Source organism: Macaca nemestrina, chromosome 5, assembly GCF_043159975.1.
Source record: "Macaca nemestrina isolate mMacNem1 chromosome 5, mMacNem.hap1, whole genome shotgun sequence".
NCBI lineage: Eukaryota > Metazoa > Chordata > Mammalia > Primates > Cercopithecidae > Macaca > Macaca nemestrina.
Genome location: NC_092129.1, coordinates 30,368,912 through 30,390,819, shown reverse-complemented (window position 1 = coordinate 30,390,819; position 21,908 = coordinate 30,368,912). Strand labels below are relative to the sequence as shown.

At 39.7% G+C, this 21,908-nt stretch overlaps 1 protein-coding gene and 1 non-coding gene across 11 annotated transcripts in view; one reads left to right on the top strand and one right to left on the bottom strand.

Moving 5' to 3' along the window:
* Positions 1-10,513, bottom strand: part of LOC105465552 (nuclear receptor coactivator 7) — a 165,044-nt gene extending 154,531 nt beyond the window's left edge. For 5 of the 10 annotated variants that reach the window (XM_071096406.1, XM_071096407.1, XM_011714014.2 and 2 more), the window contains exon 1: positions 747-1,051. The gene's annotated coding sequence lies outside the window, so the exon portion shown is untranslated. Of the gene's footprint in view, positions 1-746; positions 1,055-1,446; positions 1,468-10,491 lie in introns of those variants that run through there. The other 5 variants (XM_011714018.3, XM_011714017.3, XM_011714021.2 and 2 more) reach the window with 5 other exon arrangements.
* Positions 10,514-11,538: 1,025 nt separating this feature from the next.
* Positions 11,539-11,610, top strand: TRNAE-CUC (transfer RNA glutamic acid (anticodon CUC)). Its single transcript has one exon. It is a non-coding gene; the product is annotated as a tRNA-Glu (tRNA).
* The last annotated feature ends 10,298 nt before the right edge of the window (positions 11,611-21,908 follow it).

Below are 21,908 nucleotides of genomic sequence, written 5' to 3'. Positions count from 1 at the left end.
GGAAGTTAGGCTGGGCACAAGGCTGCCTCTGCTGGCTGACCCGGTACATCCTTCCGGCAGAATCTCAACTCCCGACACCTGTATCAAAGTTGCCACTCTTAAAACACATCCCTTCACGTAAGCAGAGGCTCCTAAATACGCAGCACAACAATATCCCCCAGCCTCATCGATCTCCCGAATAATCTGACTTCTAGAAGGACCTTCTTTAAACTGGCCCTAACGTGTTGACGGTAAAGGTTTGCACCATCGGTTTTATATACCAACCAACTAGCTCTGAAATACACAAAAATCCACAGCGACTTCTACATGCCGCTAATATAACCCTTTGCCTGTCTACATGTTTTGGCTAGAAAGACGGGAAGAACGTATCTGCTAATCCAGCCGGAAAAACACAGTGACATATTTCCACCTGAGCTGCTGAAAATCCAACGGTCTTTTCCCCAAATAAGCCCCATGCCAACCTGTCCTCCCCACTCCCGCACCGCGGGGCGCGCACCCCCACAGCCCCCAGGGGGTTGGCGGGGAAGGGTCAAGCTCTCCTTCGCCCCCGCTCGGCCTCCCGAGCTCAAGCAGAGGTTTTCAGGTTCACAGGGGGCTGCGCCCAGCGCCATTAGCACACCTCCGAGCGCTCCACCGAGCCCCCGGCGGGAGGCAAGTTTGGCCGGTCCTGGACCCTGCCCGCGGCCTCTCGGCGGCAGCATCAGCAGCGGGCGGCGGCGAGGGCTGGGCCCCGCCTCACCACCTACCTACAGGGCGGGGGCGCCGGCTCCTGGGGTCCGGAAGAAGGGGATCAGACGCATGCATTTCTGGCAGCGGTGGCCTCTGCTGCTGGGCGCCGGGGAGCGCATCCTCTCGGCGGGTGGAAGGAGGGGTCAGGGGAGGACCGTACGCCGAGGAGGAGCAAGGGGAGGAGGCGGGAGCTCCAAGGCGCGCGCCCGCGGGGCCCCGCGCCCCAATCGCGTGGGCGCAGCCGCCGCAGTCGGGGTGTCTCAGGCCTCTCCCCACGCGCGACGCCTCGCCAGCCACGCAGCTGCGCCCACCGTCAGGGCATCGGCAGCGACGGGCTCCCGAGCCCGGCCGAAGGCGGGGAGCCGCGGGTGGCGCGACACTGTGCAGACGCCCGCCTCTAGCTCCGCCCGGCCCGTGGCGCGCGCTGCACCCCACCGCGGTTGCGGGGGCCGGGGAGATCGGCGACCGGGCTCCGCGGCTCGGGCTGCAATTGCGGCATCCTCCCCGCCCCCCGCGACCTCCGAGCTGGGAGGCTGGGCACTCCGGCTACCCGCGGCTGCTGCAGCCCCCGCTGCCTCTAGCCCGGCGGCTCCGCCCCGGAGAGCTGCGCGCGCGGCCTCCGCAGGCCTCGGCCCTTTGTGGCGCCTCCCGAGTGCGGGCGCCTTGGTGCCCCAGCGAACCGCCGCCTGGCAGTGGCACCTAGGAGGGTCCTCTTACCTCACCCCGGGCCGCATCCCCTTAGAGCTGGCCCGCCTTAGCCCCCACTCTTCCTGGGAAGTAAGGCTTTGACAGCAGAGCAGGAGTTAGAGCGTCTCCCCAGCTTTAAAGCCCTTTGACTTTCCTTCCACCTCGGGACCGATGGCCACAATAAATTCATCCTTCTGTCCCTTCCGGCTTTGCATTTAGCAGAGGGGCCCACCATCTCCTCCCCCTCCCGTTCCCGGTACAGCATTCTGGATGCTGCCAAATTGCAGTCATTACGGCAATAGGAACATAGCAGTTGGGCCCTCCAGCCGACTCTTGGCAGATACTCGAGAGAACCTTGGAGGGGGAAGGTTTGCATCAGCTGCGAGGCCCGTGCCTGTGAGCTCCCCATCCCCAGTTGTGTGCTGTTCCCTCTGCGGTCCCATGACCAGCACTGCAAGATGACTAGGAAGATCTGGCCGTGGAGTTCATTCACTCTTATACGCAGAAAAATATCCCAAGGAAGGGCCTGCAATAGTCTGTTAACTGTGTCACAGGCCTTCCACACAGATAAACTAGAAAGCGGCCTCCTCTGGGTTGTTGACGCTGCTTAAGCTGTAATAAACTCTCCGGAAGGCGGAGCAAAGCGTTAACAGTGGTGGCTTTGGCATTTCAGTAGCTGGTGGTCATGTTATACTATACTGCAAATGTGGAATAATTGTCCAATTTTGCACTAAGCACGTATTAATTTAGACGTCAGGTTTATATCTTTAGGATTTGGATGTAAAGATGTTGGATTTTTTGTCCGTAGCCATTGTGTTATTTGTAAATTATTTAGCATTTAGTAAGGGAAAATTAGGTTCCTAAAATATAAAGAGTTGATTGCATTGTATCAAAGGAACATGGTTTGAGATCTCCAGAGACGCTGAGCTGCTCTCACAGTTCTTTGATGAGTGCTTTTATGATTTTGAAATCTAAGGTTATTAAAAATCAGGCAAAAGAAAAACATGTTCCATGGCAAGGACAAATTGTGACTAAATAGCTAATATTTTTTGAGATAGTTCTTTTAAGCAAATTGAAGGTTGGGTGTGAGGCCCTGTGGGAGCTGCACTGCGCTTGTCCAGGAAGCACCCAGTGGGGCGTGACTTGGCTGCTTCCTGACACTCTGGTTGATCTAGAGCCCCAGTTTATTTTCAAAAGATAACTATTATTATTTATGATATTTTCCCAAATTTAGAATTACTTGATGATAGGAATGTATATGTACGTAACTGATGTATAAGTAACAGGATGAAGTCACTTAGGAGGAGAATTTGGCAGTTGCTTACTCTTTAACAAAATTTTTAAGTTTTGAATGTAGTTTCTGAAGGAAATGTCCATTGACTTACAGGTTTTCACTGTTTCTCATCCTTTTACTACCAAGAGGCCCCTGTTGTTTTTCTCTCTATGGACTCCATGTTTTGTAAATAAATTAAGCAGTGATTTTTTTATTAGACAAAAAGCTATAACTGAGCATGTATTTTTAAAGTTGTGACCATCAATTATAAAACTTCAGTCTTCTGGCCAACAAGCACGGTGGCTCACGCTTGTAATCCCAGCACTTTGGGAGGCCGAGGCGGGCAGATCACAAGGTCAAGAGATCGAGACCATCCTGGCCAACATGGTGAAAGCCCGTCTCTACTAAACACACACACACACACAAATAGCTGGGTGTGGTGGCGCGGACCTGTAGTCTCAGCTACTTGGGAGGCTGAGGCAGGAGAATCACTAGAAACCGGGAGGCAGAGGTTGCAGTGAGCCAAGATCATACCACTGCACTCCAGCCTGGTGACAGAGTGAGACTCCATCTCAAAAAATAAAAAAGGCAGTCTTCCAAAGATACTGCAAGGAATTTAAGAATCTATCTTTATGAACTCCTCTAGGACTGCATGCTGTATCACATGCTTCTTATAACATTTTTATTATACGGAAAGTCCTGATATAATAAAGATTCTGCTCCCCAGCTAAGGGAGTACAAACTCTTCCTAAAGATTCTTCACTCGTTCCTTTCCATTAACTGATTTACCTAAGCCTTGGCTTTATAGAGAAATCAGAAGACATGAAACTATTCCTTATATGTGTTGTCCAGTACTGTATGCATTAGCTACTTGTAGCCGTTTAAATTTAAATTATGGCTAGACTGTGCTTTTGGACAGCACAGACTAGAATATTTTCATTATTGCAGAAAATCATTTTGAACAGTACTGCCCTAAATAGGTCAAATTTTAATTGGCAGATAACATATAATACATGAAATAATTTGGGAAATCTTAGTGTACTACAGATCAAACCTCAGTAGAAAGTGTACTTCTTAAGAACATGGTAATCTTTAAGAATTCAGGCTCTGGCTTCAGACTACAGCTCCACCACGTGCTGACCTTGGGTAAACTACTTAACCTCAGTTGCTTTATCCGTAAAGGATATGCTTTATCTATAAAGAATGGCAACAGTACCAACTTTATTGGGTGGATATAGGAATTAAAGGAGATAATCCCGAGTGGTTCTTAGACTAAAGTCTAGAATGTGGCCATCAATCAAAGGTATTACTAGAATAATATACTTTATTATGATAAAGTTGTTCTTTTTAAAAATGGCATCCCTAACACTTTTCACTGTTCTTGGCTAGCGGAAGTTACTTGGTAAATGCCGAATTAATGAAAAAATGTAATACTACACTGATTTTATGGCTGTGAGGGCCTCTTTTAAATATGAAAACTGGCCTTTCTCTGTTGAAGGGTAGAGGCCATTGTAGGATAATTTAGGTGGGTTTGTCATTTAACTTTTGCGGGAATAAACAACCTTTCTACGATGAGACTTTGGAGTAGATAAGAAGAGCAGAGATCCCTTCCTTTCCTAAAGGAAGAAGAGAGGGATCACTTCACTCACTCTGCCATTTGCTTGCTTTGCTGAACCTGTGGGAGGCAGCTGGATCTCTGGGTTCAGGCAACAGGATTTCTCCCAAGTGATTTTCTAGAGGACTAAGGTAGGCGGGCTTAGAGAAACATTGCCAAACAGTGGCAATCCTACAAATGTGTTTGGTATTTTTCTTACCTATCTATCTAAAGACAATTCTTGTAATGAAGCAGCATGATTAGTATTTCTGTTTTTGAACACAACACTAGTAACTTCTTATGAAATTAGAATTCTAAAAATATTGACAAATACTGCTCTAACATTGCCCAAATGAAAGACTACTGAGTGTCTGGCTGATCTAGAGTGCCACTGTATTTTCTTTTCCGTTCTTTTTTTTTTTTTTTTCAAGACAGGGTCTCATTCTGTCACCCAAGCTAGAGTGCGACCTCCAACTCCCGGCTCCAGTGATCTTCCCACCTCAGTCTCCCAAGTAGCTGGGACTACAGGCATGCACCACCACACCCGGCTAATTTTTGTATTTTTTGTAGAGATGGAGTTTCACCATGTTGCCCAGGCTGGTCTCAAACTCCTAGGCTCAAGCAATCCATCTGCCTCAGCCTCCCAAAGTGCTGGGATTACAGACATGAGCCACTGCACCTGGCCTATTTTCACACCTGTAATCCCAGCATTTAGGGAGGACAAGGTGGGTGGATCACTTGAGGTCAGGAGTTCGAGACAAGTCTGGGCAACATGATGAAACCTGCCAATACTAAAAATAGAAAAATTAGTTGGGCATGGTGGCACATGCCTGTATCCCACCTACTGGGGAGGCTGAGGCAGGAGAATCACTTGAACCCCAGAGGCAGAGGTTGCACTGAGCTGAGATCATACTTATGTACTCCAGCCTGGGTGACAGAGCCAGACTCCCATCTCAAAAAAAAAAAAAAAAAAAAAAAAAAGATAATGATTATTATGTATGATATTTTGTCCCAAATTTAGAATTACTTGATTACAGGAATGGATATGTACATATGTGATGCATAAATAACAGGATGAAGTCACTTAGAAGGAGAATTTGGAAGTTGCTTACCCTTTAACAAAATTTTTAAGTTTTGAGTGTAGTTTCAAAACTGGTTAAGTAATGACCTTGGAGCTACTGAAAATATTGAAATGCCTTTAGAAGGTCTCTCAAAAGGTGTGGGAGACGAGTTTTATGCATTAGGTGATGAGCTTAGGCTACTAGCACCAAGAAAATTCACTCTTTAGTGAACCTATCCTTCTTTCTCTAGCACAGAGAGAAACACCTCTTTTCATACACTTGACTCAGGCTGGTTGAGACACAGGAGGCAAATACTGATGATCACGTGTGGAGGTATACGAGTAGCCATCCTGCAACTAAAGAGGCAGAAGAGAGTTTATTATTTAATAGTATTGAAGGTGGTGGCTCATTTTCACAAACTGGCGTCATTTGTCTACTGGTTAATTATGATAATATCTTGAGTTCTGAGAAAAATGTAAAGGTGTCCTTTTGTGGCTAGACCTATGTTCAGTGCTTCATTTGGCTTGTTATAAATCTGAAGAGGAGGTAGAAATCACCTTGGCCTTTGTGGAGTCTACCAGAGTGCACTGAGAAAGAAATATTGCTGTATATAGACATGGATTGTTGTCCATATAGCTGTCGTCATTTCATACTTATGGCTGATTATTTAGAGTTAGCCCAATAAATCTGTCCTTTTCTTTTATTCACAGTTAATTAAAAAAATCTGCTTTTGAACAATTTCCTGTCGTCTTATTTCTTCTACAAATAGTCTGTTCAGTAGCTTGAGAAGTCGTGACATAGTTTTTACACTTTCTGAAAAACATATTCAAATAAGCTGCTACAACACTGGTGCTAAAATATAATTTAAAATTTTGAAAGGAATCCCTAAAAAAGTGACATTATGTGGTGGTGGTTTGTATTATTGGGTACAATAAATTTACAGTGAATATACTAATAGGGAAATAATTACAGATTAATAAATAGTTGCAAAAAATGTACAGGGAAGTCCTGTGTTTCCTCCTAGTTTTCTCCCCATGTTGCATATCTTACATAATTATATTACAATATCAGAACCAGGAAATTGACATTGGTACAATCTTGAGAGCTTATTCAGATCTCACCAGTTTTTTTTTTTTTCTTTTTTTTTTTTTTGAGACAGAGTCTCACTCTGGTGCCAAGGCTGGAGTACAGTGACACCGTGTCAGCTCACTGCAGCCTCCATCTCCTGGGTTCAAGCAATTCTCCTGCCTCAGCCTCCCGAGTAACTGCGATTACAGGTGCCCACCACCACGCCCGGCTAGTTTTTATACTTTTAGTAGAGATGGGGTTTCACCATGTTGGCCAGGCTGGTCTCGAACTCCTGACCTCAGGTGATCGACCCGCCTTGGCCTCCCAAAGTGCTGGGATAACAGGCGTGAGCCACCGTGCCCAGCCAGGTTTCACCAGTTTCACATACATTCATGCATGGTGTGTGTGTGTGTGTGTGTGTGTGTTTCTATGCAATGTTATCATATCTTGTATCACCACCACAATAAAATACAGAGCTATCACCATGAGGCTCCCGTAAGCTACTCCTTTAGAATCATACTGATCTTCCTCTTCACCACATCCCTATTCCTGGCAACCACTGATCTCCCTTCTCTATAATTTCAAGAATGCTATATAAATTGAATCAAATGGTACCTTTTAGATTGACTTTTTTCCCCACTTACTATAATTCCCTTGAGATCTATTCAAGTTATTACATGTATCAATCGTTCCTTCCCTTTTCAGATAATATTTCAAGGCATATCGATATACCACAGTTTGCTTAACCATTCACCCATTGAACGGCATTTCAGTTGTCTCCAGTTTTGGGCTATTATGAATAAAGCTACTGTTATGAACATTCATTTGCAGGTTTTATGTGAACATAAGTTTTCATTTTTCTGGGATAAATGCCCAAGAGTACATTTGCTGAGTCATATGGTAAGTGCATATTTAGTTTTTTAAGAAACTGCCAAACTATTTTCTAGTGTGGCTATTCCATTTTATATTCCATATATACGTGATAAAAGATGGATTTTTAATCTATTAAATAAACTTAGTATAAAGATACATTTCTCTTATTATACCATAATTGCTTGGTTACTTGAACTCCACCAGACTAAGTTTGAAGGTCAGGGATCCTGTTTTGTTCAGTATGGTGTCTTTGGTGTCCAACATAGTACCTGACATATATTAGATTCAATAAATGTTTGTCAAATGAATGAATAGCTTAATAAACAAAAGAAGGACAGCTGACTCAGGTTGAGATCAAATTGAAAAATTATAAATAAATTATAATGATAGTTGAATATGAATTGGATACCATGATTTTTCTTCTAGCATTTTCAAATCAGAAATTGGCACTCTATAAGATGAATCACTTGTGGGCAGGTTAATAAAAACTAAATGTTAAATTATGTTGTTCCAAGGTTATTTTTGGCTGTACTTTGGTAACAGTAGAAGGTTGTAAACAATCTAAATGCCCAATGATATGGAACTGCTTTAGTAAGATATCTGTACAGTGGAATACCTACCCTGCGGTTGTCAAAAACAATGAGGAAACTCCATTTAAATAATGAACACCCTCTAAAGATATTGATTAAAAAATACAGAAAACCATGTAGAGTATGCTACTCTTTGTGTAAAAAAAAATTAAAAAGGAAATTAAAGAAAAATAGATATACGCACGAAGATGTAAATTCTTCCTGTTATAAAATACAGGCTGTATCTGGGTCATGTTGTGCTTGAAAGTAAAGAGGTGCTCAAAAATGTATAGGGACATTCCAAAAGAACACAGGAGCCAGCTTGAATGGACTCCTGGCTGAATTTGGGACAATTTAGGTTTTAAATGAATAATGACAGCAACAGAATATAACACATTGAATAAAAACTCACTAAAACAGAAAAAAGAATATGAGTCCGGGCTGATATGTAAAAATTAAATAAAGAATAAAAAGAGGGAGGAGAGGAAGGAAAGTTCTTTTCAGAAGAATGATAAAATTAAAATATCACCATTTTGCCATCACTGTAGCAATAATTGATTCAGACAAGGATCATCAGTGGATGCTAAACCCATTGGCTAAAAGTTTGCTGAGGAACAGATTGGTCTACAGTCTCAAAGTATCACTTCCACCATTGATATTTGCTTTTTCCAACATTTGCCAATTAATTACAATTATAAAAGGTAGCTTTATGACGGAGAAATATGGCAGACACCTTAATCAAGTGACCGTACTTACTGTACTAGTTTCCTGTTGCTACCATAAAAATTGCCACTAAATTAGGGACTTAAAGCTACGCAAATTTATTATCTTACAGTTCTGTAGTTCAGAAGCACAACATAAGTCTCATTGAGCTAAAATCAAGATATTGGCAGAGCTGCTTTCTGTCTGGAAGCCTATGGGAGAAAAGGAATTGCCTGCATTCCTTGGCTTGTGGTTCTCCTTCCTCCCTTTTCAAAGGCAGCAATGGCCAAATGAGTCTTTTGCACATCACATCACTCTGACCTGACGCCTCTGCCCTGCTCTTTCACTCATAAGAATGTTTGTGATGATTTGGGGCCCATCCAGGTAATCTAGGATAATCTCCTCCATCTCAAAATCTTAATCACATTTGCAAAGTTCCTTTTGCCATGTAAGGTGACATGTCAACATGTTCTGGGAATTAGGACAGTGACATCTCTGGGGTTGTGGGGTGAAGCGGACATGGTTCTGCCTACCACACTTACCCATTACAGGTAATGTGATACACTGGAATTATGTGCATTCTGATATAATGCACTGAGAAAGACACATCACTTAGGATAGTTGTCCCGCCAAAAGAAATATTTAAATTGGCGAACTTTCTGAAACTATTGTACTCCACTATTCAAAAAGGTCAATGATGTAAAAGAAAAAAGTTAGGGGAAACTGTTCCAGATTAAAGGAAGGAGACTACGGACATGTGACAACTAAATGCAAGGTATAATCCAAGAGTATATCCTAGATTAAAAGAAAAACTATAAACGAGATTATTAGGACAACTAGAAAATTTGATTATTGACCATATAATAAATGACAACGTGGAATTAAATTTCCTGAGATGATAATTAGATTGATTGCTCTTAGTAGATGCATAATAAAGTGTTTCGTATGTATGATAAAGTATCATGCTGTCTGCAGCTAACCTCAAATGGTTCTGAAAAAAATAGAGAAAGCAAATATGGAAAATATTAATAATTGATGAATCTAGAACAGTACTGTAAGACAGAAATATAATGTAAGCACATGTATAATTTTAAATATCCTAGTAGCTACATTAAAAAAGTAAAAAGAAAGCAAAATTAATTTAAATATTTTATTTAACCCAATATATCCAATTATTCTCATTTAAAAACGTAATTAAAGTAAAAAGTATTAACGCAATATTTTACATTTCTTTTTCTAAATACTAGTGCTTAAACGCGCAGTGTGGATCCAACACTTACAGAATATCTATTCATACTGGCTACATTTTAGTGCCTAATAGCCACAAGTTGCTGGAGCTGTAAACTGGAAGGCACTGATCTAGATGAAGGGTATATGTGTGTTCATTGTACTACAGTTGTAACTTTCTGTTGGTTTGATGTTTCAAAACCAAAAAGTTGGAGGAAAATGAACTAGATACGTGTTGTGTGTGCATAGATCATTTCTGGGAGATATAGAAGAAGCTGGTAACACTGATTACTTCTAGGAAGAAGAAAGGAGTAGGAGGGTGGCTTTCACCATACCCTTTTGTACTTTGCGTAAAATATTGTGACTAAACCTATAAAAATTTAAACTAATATCTGCTTAATCTTTTTATTCAAAACCAGATACTCTAATGCTAAGGTCTAGCAACCCCTTAATTAAGAGGTAAGAGCTCCACCTACTGAACTTGATCTAAGATTCCTTGGGATAGGAAAGAAGTGTCCCACTTAAAATACAATGAAGTGTAGAAATTTCTTCTGATGATTTTTCTATCTTATTATCTTAATAACCCCCTTAAATCTTCCTGTTCTCATATTATTCCATATTTTCAGATAAAGTATATCAATGATTTAAACTTCATCTCTGATTTGCTGAAAAAAAAAAAAAAGAAACGAGATTCAAGCACAGGCTCACCTAATTTTGTGGTAATGGATGATGACTGCAACTCACAGTGGCGCCGGATGTTGTGAGCAAGTTCATTACAAATTTATGTCTTACTTAAGCCTCCTTCCATCTTGCAGCGGAGCGAAGTCTCTTGGGTTAGATTTCTTCAATGTAACGGCTGGCACTTTCAAAGCTGAGTTATGTCTTACTGCCCTCTGCATTTACTTTATGAGAGTTTCGGAATTAAGACTCTGCTGTAAGGTGTCTTGATTCCTTTGGTAATTGCATCATTTCCTGGCCGTGTCTAGTATATAATGCGGAGAAGTGAAGCAATTGCCCAGATAATAACAGTTTGGAAAGTAGGATAATAAACACAGCGGGTTTGAAGGATTTGCTTGGAACCTTGGGCAGACGTCCTGATCCTTCACTAGGCATACCACCCACAGCTCTCCCAGCCTCGTTAGCCTGCCTACACCAAATAAATAAAATAGAACCGCGTGCTATGAGGCTATGTGGCCCTTCATCACCCACATTTGTAGAGCACGCGCTCTGCACCCAGGACAGTGCGGGGTCGCTCCGGCTCTTCACCGAGAAACGCTCTCAGCCGGTGGCAGTCTATCGTCAGATTTAGTAAAATGTTTAGAGGGACTCAACAACCGCGTGACAGAGAACGAAGAAAGACGGAGAGGGACAGAAATTAGATTTGAAAGAGAGGCTAAAATGGTTAATAAAATAATAAAGCAAATTACAAGGCTCTGGACAGTACGCGTCCAGACAACACTTGTCTTGGTAAAGAGATTTCCATGTTACGTAAAAGAATGAGAATTTCCAGGATGTCTTTTCCAGCATGGCAGTCGGAAGAGGATTAGATTTGGAGGGTATAGGTGTTTTCCTTAAGGGGCCATCGGGGAGCTCGGCGGAAGGCGCCGAGAATTTGCTTCAATTTCAGGAAATAGACTCAGAGCAAGAACAAAGTAGGTGTGGCTTAGACGCAATACTCTACCTCCTACTGGTTAGAGGAACGAAATACAGATTTTTAAGGCAGCAAGTATGTTTAGAGACAGCTACCAAATAAGTTCCCTGGTGGTCTAGTGGCTAGGATTCGGCGCTCTCACCGCCGCGGCCCGGGTTCGATTCCCGGTCAGGGAAACTTTATTTTCTTTGATTTTTGAATCCTGCAAGCAACGTAGAATCAATCCTGCAAGCAACGTAGAAGTCATGAGTTTTGTGTAGTTTTCATTTGCTGGTTGGGTTTTTTTTTTTTAAATCATAAGTTTTATGTACTTTTCATTTGCTTGTTGGGGTTTTTTCATCATTAAAAATGGACTGTTTTAAAATGTTATTTAATCTAAGGCTTAAAATACGCCATCTCTACAGGTAATGTAATTTATAATCAATCAAATAACATAAAGTTCTGTGATTCTAAAATTGTATTGTTCAGCTTTTAAAAATAATTTAGATGTTTACAAGCAGTCAGTTAAGCCCATGTTTAACCTTGATTTTGTTTGACTAATAAAAGACGAAAATAGTTTATGAGGAATAATACTTATTCAGTATCATCCTTAGAGTTAATTTTTAGTTTTTCTATACATTCAGATTATGTACTTTGGAGATTATTTGCCTATATTGGAGCTATTCCTACTCTCATCTTTATAAATATGAGATCTTGTCTGAGATGTATGGTTGGCTAATTATTACATAGCTAGTTTATAGTGTTCTAATAACCCATTTAGTTATTATTATTATTATTTTTTGCTAATTTCAAATTTTCTGTAACAGATTTACACAAATATGGTAATTGTCTTCTATCCAGAGTATCAATTGCCAGTATATAAATCATATGGGCCCCTCAAAAATGCACCTACTTATCATTAGTAACTCCCACATTCAGGGTAAAGTAGAATTCTGGGAGTTCCTCAAAGGAAAATATGAAAATGTTGGAGTCAAAAAAAGAAAAATGGTGTTATATAGACATTAACTTTTTTTTGATCCTGAAAGTTCTAAACCATCCTAACCTTTGCCAGTTTTTGATCTGTTGGATTTTTTTTTTTTTTTTTGCCTTTTTTTTTAAGGAGAAATTTCATCATAGCATAGAAACAGACTGAAAGCTTGATTGCAACTAAAATGGATTTGTTTTGCTTTCCTTTTAGTTGTGCTGAGACTGATTGGGAAGAGGAGAATGCTGAGTACTTAATGTTCCAGGAAGTCCACTGTGATAGGTGTAATGGGGTTAAGAAAAGATGTGATTCTTGGTGCTTAAGAAGCTTTCACCTCATTCGACAATTAAGACAAAAATATGTTATTACCATTAACAAAAATAATTGGCACCATTCATTGATTATTTGCTATGTATCAGGTACTTCAAATAATCACAATATGCGGTAAAAGAAGGGAGAAGGAAGTGAACACTAGAATCAAAATAGAACTTTAAAACTGTTTTTCAAGCTGGAGCTAAAGGTTAGAAGTATCCGGAATGCCTGAGAAAAGGAGAATGGGCATTTCTTCTAAGGGATCCAGGATGACCACGGTCTAGTATCTGCAACGAAGAGGACAACTGCATCAGACTGGCTGTAGTAGGGAACCTGTGCTGGGGAACAGTGGAGATGAGGGCAGATAGGTGGCTGCAGCCAGATTATGGAGGATCTTAAAGACAAGTCAAGGAATTACAAAGGGAACCCAAGAGGACTCGATGTCTGATAGGATATAAAGGATTAAGAATAGGGAGGAATCAGTTATGAAGCCGTGATTTGTTCTGTGTGGCTAGTAAAATTGGGGTGGCATTACAAGTAATAGAAAGGTTGAGATGGAGAAACTGATGAAGAAGAGAAGGCAAGTTCAGTTTGAGCCCCCACAGAGGCGGCACAGCTAAATGGTGGTCAAAAATACAGAATGGGAATTTTGGTGATAATTAGGATTGAAGGAAGTGATTTTGGAGCAATTAACTTAAAAGTTTGAGAAGATTTGGGCACTTCCCAAAGAAAAAACCTATGAAAAGGATAGAAGACCGAGGGAAAAAACCCAGGAGAGTATACAGTAAAGGAGAAAGGGAAGAGGTAGAAAATGGTGAAAGAGTAGTCAGAAAGACAATAAAAGGATAAGAGAACTTCAAGAAGGAAGTAGCCGTGAGAAGATAGCATACTATAAAGAGATGAAGGAGAAAATGGAGGAGATTAAGCACAGTCAGATGGTAAGACAGTGACCGTTGGGTACAGAACAGACTGGTGGAGCCCATACCACAGTAAGGAAGTCTGTCCAGGAGGTTATTGCCAGAAACATGATTCAAGGTGCTGAGGGACTAATGTGAGAGATAACAAACTTATTTATGACCTACATACTGCAGAAGGGCAAATATAGTGAAGAAACAGAGATCTTATGAAAACAAAGAAATACGGTTATTCCAGAGCCAGAGACTGTGAATTAACCCTAACTGTGCCAATATCAGCCGCATTATCTGGGTTAAGGACCCAGCTCTCTGAGCCTCTGGATCCTAATGAGTACAAGAGAGATACTAACCTGCATGCATCCATGCATACTTCACAGAGTTATTGTCATTCATTCATCAATTTAGCATACACTTATGTAATTCTTACTCCATGCCAGTCATCTTTGCATGCACAGGTATAGAAAAGTGAGCAAGACTGTTTCTATGACAGTTGAATAGGAATCAAAGGAGAAAATCATTAAGGTTTTGATCATGGCCTATTAATTTAAAAAAGGGTGCTGTTTGAGACTGGGGACAATAGAGGAAGCCATGTTGCATTTAGATTTGGACTGAAGAGAGGTCACCCAAGTGAAGCTGTTACTAATGATGATAGATTTGAAGGAGCTCCACCTCTGCAGTGAGAATTGAAGCTTCAATAGTTGAAATGCTTGCCAAGAGATTGGTGCAGAAAAAAAAAAAAAAAAGGGCCAAAGTTTGCCAGCTTGACTTTGGCTGGAGGAGGACATACGAGGAAAGTCTGAAGGATGAGAGTCAGGAAAAGTCAGGTTAATAAAGACAAAAGCAAATACAGTCTGGAGATTGCTGTGTAGTCATTAATAGAATCCTTGTTTGATTAATTTTTAATGTTTTAATGGAGTTTTTTTAATGTTTTAGTTAATATCTTGTTGTGCTTTACTTATTCTATTGTTATTTTTAGTCAAGAATGAAATTATTTCAAAGTGATATTGTTATTTAGACATAGCAATAGAGTACATCACCTACACACACAGCTCAAAGTTGCTGCTTTGTAGAGCCAGAATATTGTGCACAATTCTGTGCTTGTGAAGAAGGGGAAAATGCTGAAGGACTAGTTGCAGAAATATTCCGCGTGTGAACAGGTGCTTCAAAAGTAAAGGAATAGGAATTATTTAACCTGCACAAAAGAAAGCAAAAGTTATTTGCTATATATAAAAAATATTTTCTCCTGGACTTGTCCAATTATTTTGTTTTAAACACAAAATTGTCATTCATCTAGAGTTGGACTACTACAGTGAATGGTGATTTGGGCCGCGGCATACTGAAAGAGTAACCAGGAGTGAGGAAGGAGGAAAGGAAGGATTTTACCAGCATCTAGTACAGTGCTTTACATATGACTAGTATTGAATGAACAAAAGAAATTATTAAACCAAGAAGTAGACTTCTAGGACTTCACTTGAAAACAATTACATGCAGGCTGAGCCCATCATAATGCTATTCTTATATGAATGACAGCTCTACATTTCTGCTGAGAGAAGAGCAAGTAGAAATAGAGTTAAACTGAGCTATTGTGAATAATGTCTGACTTTCATTGAGTTATTTTAGATACTGAACACTGAATTGGGTCCTTTGTCCATACCAATCAAGTCAATCTTTATAATAATTACTCTTGTATTGTGTGGCTTAGAAAACATAGGTTCAGAAAGTTTATGTAAACCTATCTAAAGTCACACAAGTATGTGGAAGAATCAGAATTCCAATCAGGATGTGCCCAGCCTGAATCTTATATTCTTTAATATTCCCCCATTACAACAAATTGTCTGGTGGCACTATGGAGAGTCTTCTTTAGAGAGATCATTACAAATAGGGTGGTTTATGGGGAGTTTTTGCATAGAAGCAAAGAAAAATCATATGACATTGCAAGTTATTTTTAAAATGTATAATTGAATTCTATGCATTACCAGGTTTGGTGAAAGTTAATCTAGTAGCTGCTTATTAGGAGTTAGCATATTTGATAGAAAGAAGTGGGAAATTTTTATTAGTAAGTTTAATGACAAATACAAGTGTACTCGCCCTTATGAATAGGTTTGTTTATATGTGACAGTGGTTTATTCTTTAGTACAATTTTTACCCATTTTAAAATAATCTTTGCTGCATCTCCATGTTGATTATTATTCTATTGACTCAAAAATGGTTCTTTACTTTTTTATCTTCTTACTTTAATGAGTAGACTATAGAAAAATATTTTTCCATGAGTTAAAAAGAAACAAATTTAAATTTAGACTATGGATCTACTTGATCGATCACCTTTTCTTCTGCTTATTATAGCCTCTGAATTTCTATAGTATATATAGGACTTTATATAGTGTGCTATTGTTTTGTGTAAATTGTGCTTCTGTAAATTCCCTGAGACCAGAGTTCACAACTTTTATTACTTTGTGTTAAAGTAGTAATCATATAATTGGTGCTCAAAAATTTTTCCTGTTTTTTAGTCTTCATTTGATCGCTGAAGGCAACAAAATTATAGACAAGCCAAGAGCTCCACAGCAGAGAGCAGGGTCTATGTTGTATTCATTTTTGTGTCCTCCAGGCTGTGATAGTACTTGGCATATAGTAGCAATTTAAATGACTCTTGCATGAAGAAACGAAAGAATAAGGCAAAAGACTGAAACTGGAACTTTTCAGAAGAAACAAGGGTGACCAATAAATCTTTGAAAACAGAATCAACCTCTTTTTGTGATCAGGAAAATGCAAACTAAAACAAAAGAGATACTGTTTACACCCATCAAAGAGGCAAAATGGAAAAATATGGCAATATCAACTGTTGCCAAGAATATAGAACAATGGAAAGTCTTATACACTAATGGTGGGAGTATAAATTGGCATAATAAAATAAATTGGAAAACATTTGATATTATCTAAATTTGGAGATTCCCATACCTGGCAACTCAACCTCTGGGAAATCCCCGCATGTGTGCACCAGATGTGTACAAGAATGTTCACAGCAGCACCATTCATAATAGACCCAAATTGGAGGCAAGCTGATTGTCTATCAAGAGTAAAGTGGGTAAATATATTGTGGTATAGTCATACAATGAAATACTACAGAGTAGTAAAAACAAAACAAAACAAAAAAATGGATTGCATCTCCTCTTATCAACATGATGAATTCCAGGAAAATAATGTTTAACTTAATAAGCAAGTCAAATACAGTATAATCCCATATTATATGAAGTTTTAAAATGCTAAATTAAATATATTGTTCATTGATAGACATATAGATGATAAACCATAAATAAAAATAAAATAGTGGGGAATGGGGAATGGAGAAGATGGAGAAAAGAAAAAGTACACAAAGGACTTTCAAAGTACTAGTGGTGCTAAGTGCTAAGTTGGGTGGTGAATACAAAGGTATTGATTCTCATTTGATTATTTATACATTTATATATTATATAATACAGCATTATATAAATGCTATGCTATTCTATATATAATATATAATATGATTTATATATGCTATTCTATATATTATATAATTATATATTATATGTTATGCTATATATAATATATAGAATAGGATAACATATATAGCATTATATATGTAGACAGAAATGTAGAGCTGTCATTCATATAAGAACAGCATTATGATGGGCTCAGCCTGCATATAATTGTTTTCAAGTGAAGTCCTAGAAGTCTACTTCTTGGTTTAATTGATAAATATATATTATATATAGAATAGCATAACATATACAATGCTATATGTTATGTGTAATGTTATAATATGCTATTCTATATGTTATATTATATATTATATAGAGAGAATAGCATATATATAATGCTATTCTATATTAATTCAATATTGAATTAAAATGAAAAATAAAAATAAATGATAGGTAATGTTTGGGCCAACTCTTTGGAATTATGACATGTAAGTGATATTTAGTTAAGCAAACTTCCTTCCACTCCCCTCTATTGCCATACTTTATAATGGTGCTTTTTCTGAAGTAGAAAAGTTCCAGGTTGAACTTTCTGAAGTTGTTCTGAAAGCAGGTTGAAAATGGTAAATGTGAAAATTAACCACAAGGTGGCATCCTGGCCTCATGTGTCTTGTTCTGATTCTTTAATAAAGTAATCCCACTTTTGAAATGTTGAGGATTTTTTTTTTCGTTTAGTTTCTTTCTTCTTGTTATCAATGTGCTTTATTTTACTTGTATATATACTGTGCTGTCAGATTAAAGACTGGGGAAAGCCATTCAAATAAATTCAATGCAGCAAGTATGCTGGTTCAGCATGTGACGTTCATTCATTCATTCCTCATTCCATCACTCATGCATTCATGTATTCATTCATTTAACCAATATCCAAAAATATTTGTCGAGCCTCTTTTCTATATCAAATAGACGCAGGGCAAAGAGGTCCCAGAGACTCAATGATAAGCAGAAACATAGTCACTTTCATTTGCTTTGAGTGTGGTGGCGAAGATAAACAGTAATCATACAATCACAAATTTAAATTGTGACTGACAAAGTCTGTGAGGAAGAAAGGAGAAATAGGTGGTTCATGTAATTCTACAGTGAGGTTTTGAACCAGTGGGAGATGTCAGAGGAGTGATCCATTTGTTGAGATCTGAAAGATGAAGATGAGTTACCTAGGTAAGAAAGAGAGAAACGAACATTCACGCAGAAAGAACATGTGCAAGGCCTTGTAGTAGGAGAGAGCAAGGAGAATACCAGAGGCTGAAAGAAAGCCAGGAGGGCTGGTTGGCAAGGCAGAGGTATCAGAGAGAGGTGAAGAGAGCCCTAGGAAGGAGGCAGGGGAATGGATCTTGCATGGCCTTGTAGTGAGGTGAAGGATTTTGTCTTCACTCTAAGAGCATTAAGGAGCCACAGCAAGGAGGATGAAGTAGCAGCTCAAAACCCATGCCCTGTCACGGGTGGTTCAGTAGTTTTATGAGTACTGTATATACGAAAGATCCTGCACTGAGTATTAGTGGCCCAACTCTGTTCACCTTTGTGTGATTCGCTTTTAGATAATGAGGGACATCACTTGAAAACAGTAATGCAATTTTAATCTCAGCCATGCTCACCAGATTAAAGATTTTTCTTTTAAAGAAACATGACCCCATTGTATTTATTTTGAATCAGACTAAAAATCATTGCTTTTGAAGACAGGAAACATAAAGTGTGCTATCCTAACAAACAGATAGACCTATTTAGCTCATCCACAACAAAATAAAAACTCCTGGCACCTAAAAATATAAAAGCTATAAAAAAAAATGTTTGTTTGTTTTATGGTCACTTTGTCTCAGAAAGAATCATGTACTCAAAATTAGGAGACCTGGATCATGTCACTGTGGGAAAGATGATCTGACTTGGCTGTGCCTCCATTTTTCTCATCTGAAAAATGAAGAATGGTCTAGTTTATGTTCTTCTAACTCTGAACTTCTGCAAATCTGTGAATATATTCATAAAAATCAGTATGTACATGTTATTCATTTAATGTAAAGAGAATGGATATTGGGGGAGTACCTTGGTATATATTCGAATGAAAGTGTCTGAGTGGGAAAGCAGAAGTTGTGTATAAGACAAATGAGGCCAGGCACGGTGGCTCATTCCTGTAATCCCAGCACTTTGGAAGGCCGAGGCAGGTGGATCACCTGAGATCAGGAGTTCAAGAGCAGCCTGGCCAACATGGCAAAACCCTGTCTCTACTAAAAATACAAACAATTAGCCGGGCATGGTGGCAGGTGCCTGTAATCCCCACTATCAGGAGCCTGGGGCAGGAGAATTGCTTAAACCTGGGAGGTGGAGGTTGCAGTCAGCTGAGATCATACCACTGGACTCCAGCCTGGGCTACAGAGCAAGACTCTGACTCAGGAAAAAAAAAAAAAAAAAAAGACCAAATGAGACTTAATGTGGATATTAAAACACCTTTAATAAACTAAATTTGAATAAACTGCACTACCATTTATTGATAATATGCTATGTGTCAGGTCTTATGAACATTATCTCAGGTAATCCTCAGAAAATCCTTATGAGATAGCTTTCTTTTGTAAAATTCTATTTTATGGCTGGGTATGGGGACTCATGCCTGTAATCCTAGCAGTTTGGGAGGCAGAAACGGTAGGATCACTTGAGTCCAGGAGTTCAAGACCAGCCTAGGCAACATAGCAAGACCCCCATCCTAAAAAAAAAAAAAAAAATTAGCCAGGCATGGTGACCCACACCTATAGTCCCGGCTGCTAGGGAGGCTCAGGTGGGATGATTGTCTGAGCCTAGGAGGTCAGTACTACAGTGAGCTGTGATCGTGCCACTGCATTCCAGCCTGGGTGACAGAGCAAGACCCTGTCTCAAAACAAAACAAAACTATTTTACTAATGATAAAAACAAAGCTTAGTAATTTGTCCAAAGTTCAGTAATTTGTCCAAAGTTGCATAGCCATTAAATCTCAAGATGCATCAGGTCTGTCTGATTTCAAAACCTGTCCTCTAGTCTTTATACTTATTATACTATTTGAAGAGTTGAGATATTTTATAATGACTTATAAATATCGAATAGAGATAAATTCACTAGAATTATAAATATGGAGTTCAAGTTGTTTATAAGTGGTTTATAAACTTATAAGTATTTATAAGTGGTCTGATGAATTAGCACCAAGAATTTTAAGAAGCTCCTACATCTTAAACAAAATTGCTTAGAAAACTTGATTTAAGTAATTAAACATGCATTTTCCTAGATATGGCTGTGAAGTTGTTGTATTATTAAGCAAACAACTTCCTTGTTAATGTCTTTACTGTATCAGTAGAAAACACACTTAGGCAATTTTTTTTTTTTTTTTTTGAGATGGAGTCTCACTCTGTTGCCCAGGTTGGAGTGTGGTGGCACAATCTCAGTTCACTGCAACCTCCACCTCCCAGATTCAAGTGATTCTCCTGCCTCAGCCTCCCAAGTAGCTGGGACTACAGGCGCCTGCCACCATGCCTGGCTAATTTTTGTACTTTTAGTAGAGATGGGGTTTCACCGTGTTAGCCAGGATGGTCTCAAACTCCTGACCTTGTGATCTGTCCACCTCGGCCTCCCTAAGTGCTAGGAATACAGGCGTGAGCCACTGTGCCCAGCCAGAATTTTAACTCTTACACTATACATTTAAGCATAACAAACAAATAACTTTCACCACTTATCTCACTGTGTCATATCCTAAAGACAAACAATTTGTCAACTTTGTTTCTTCTTTTGTCCAAGCTCCTGATATCCAGAGCAAAGGGATTGTCTTGTCTGCTGCATCTTGGTGTTTGGAGAAGTGGCTAAATGCATTTATATTGAATTATTGTTCCTGTGTTGTTTTGACTGTGGCTCCCACTCTTGGGAATCCTTGGGGTTTGAGGATCACATCAAAAAAGTATCTCTGGTATGAGAAATGGTCAGTGTGGCCAGATAATTCATGGGTTGAGCGCTGAGACTCGTTTCCCATGATCGTCTTGGTCAGGAGGCACTTGGTGTTTTAAGCCTGTTCTCTTGATGCAACACATATGCCTTAAATCTGTTAATGATTTAGTAGTGATGGACTTATGAATATATTTCACATGGGCCCAACGGCCTCTCAAGCTTCCTTCCAAGTATCAGTAAAAGATGTGTGTTACCACAGGCAAGGCTTGTCCACTGAGCTTGGCCATACCCTCATCTCCCTTAGCTGATGGGTCACCAGCTTGCACAGGTCTTTTTGGTTTTTGTTTTTGAGATGGAATCTCCCTCTGTCACCCAGGCTGGAGCACAGTGGCACCATCATGGCTCACTGCAGGCTTGAACCCCTGACTCAAATGATCCTCCTGCCTCAGCCTCCCGTGTACTTGGAACTACAGGCACATGTGTGCCTGGCTTGCACATGAGTTTTCATGATGTTACCACACCCAACCATTTGTACTATGTTACGCTTATCTTTTCATTGTCAAAACCATAAAATAAATCTAACAGTGGCTGCTTGTAAGATCAAAATGTGACTGGCTTAGTTCTCATTTAAGAGTGGCTTGTGCCTGTGACAGAAATGTGTTATCATTGAGAGTTAAATATGGTCTATGTGCCTCTGTGTTTTGCCCTCATGACTGCAAACACATCTCCGTCAACTTGCTAGGTCCCCAAAGAAGACAATTTGATGCAGTTGCGCTGGGACAGACTGGTTAGGACAGGGAAAGAAGCCAGTCATTGCTGGCCTAGGGGAAAGTCCACTCAAACAGAGCTATGCAAAGCTCAGGTCACATTGTTTTGGTGAAAAA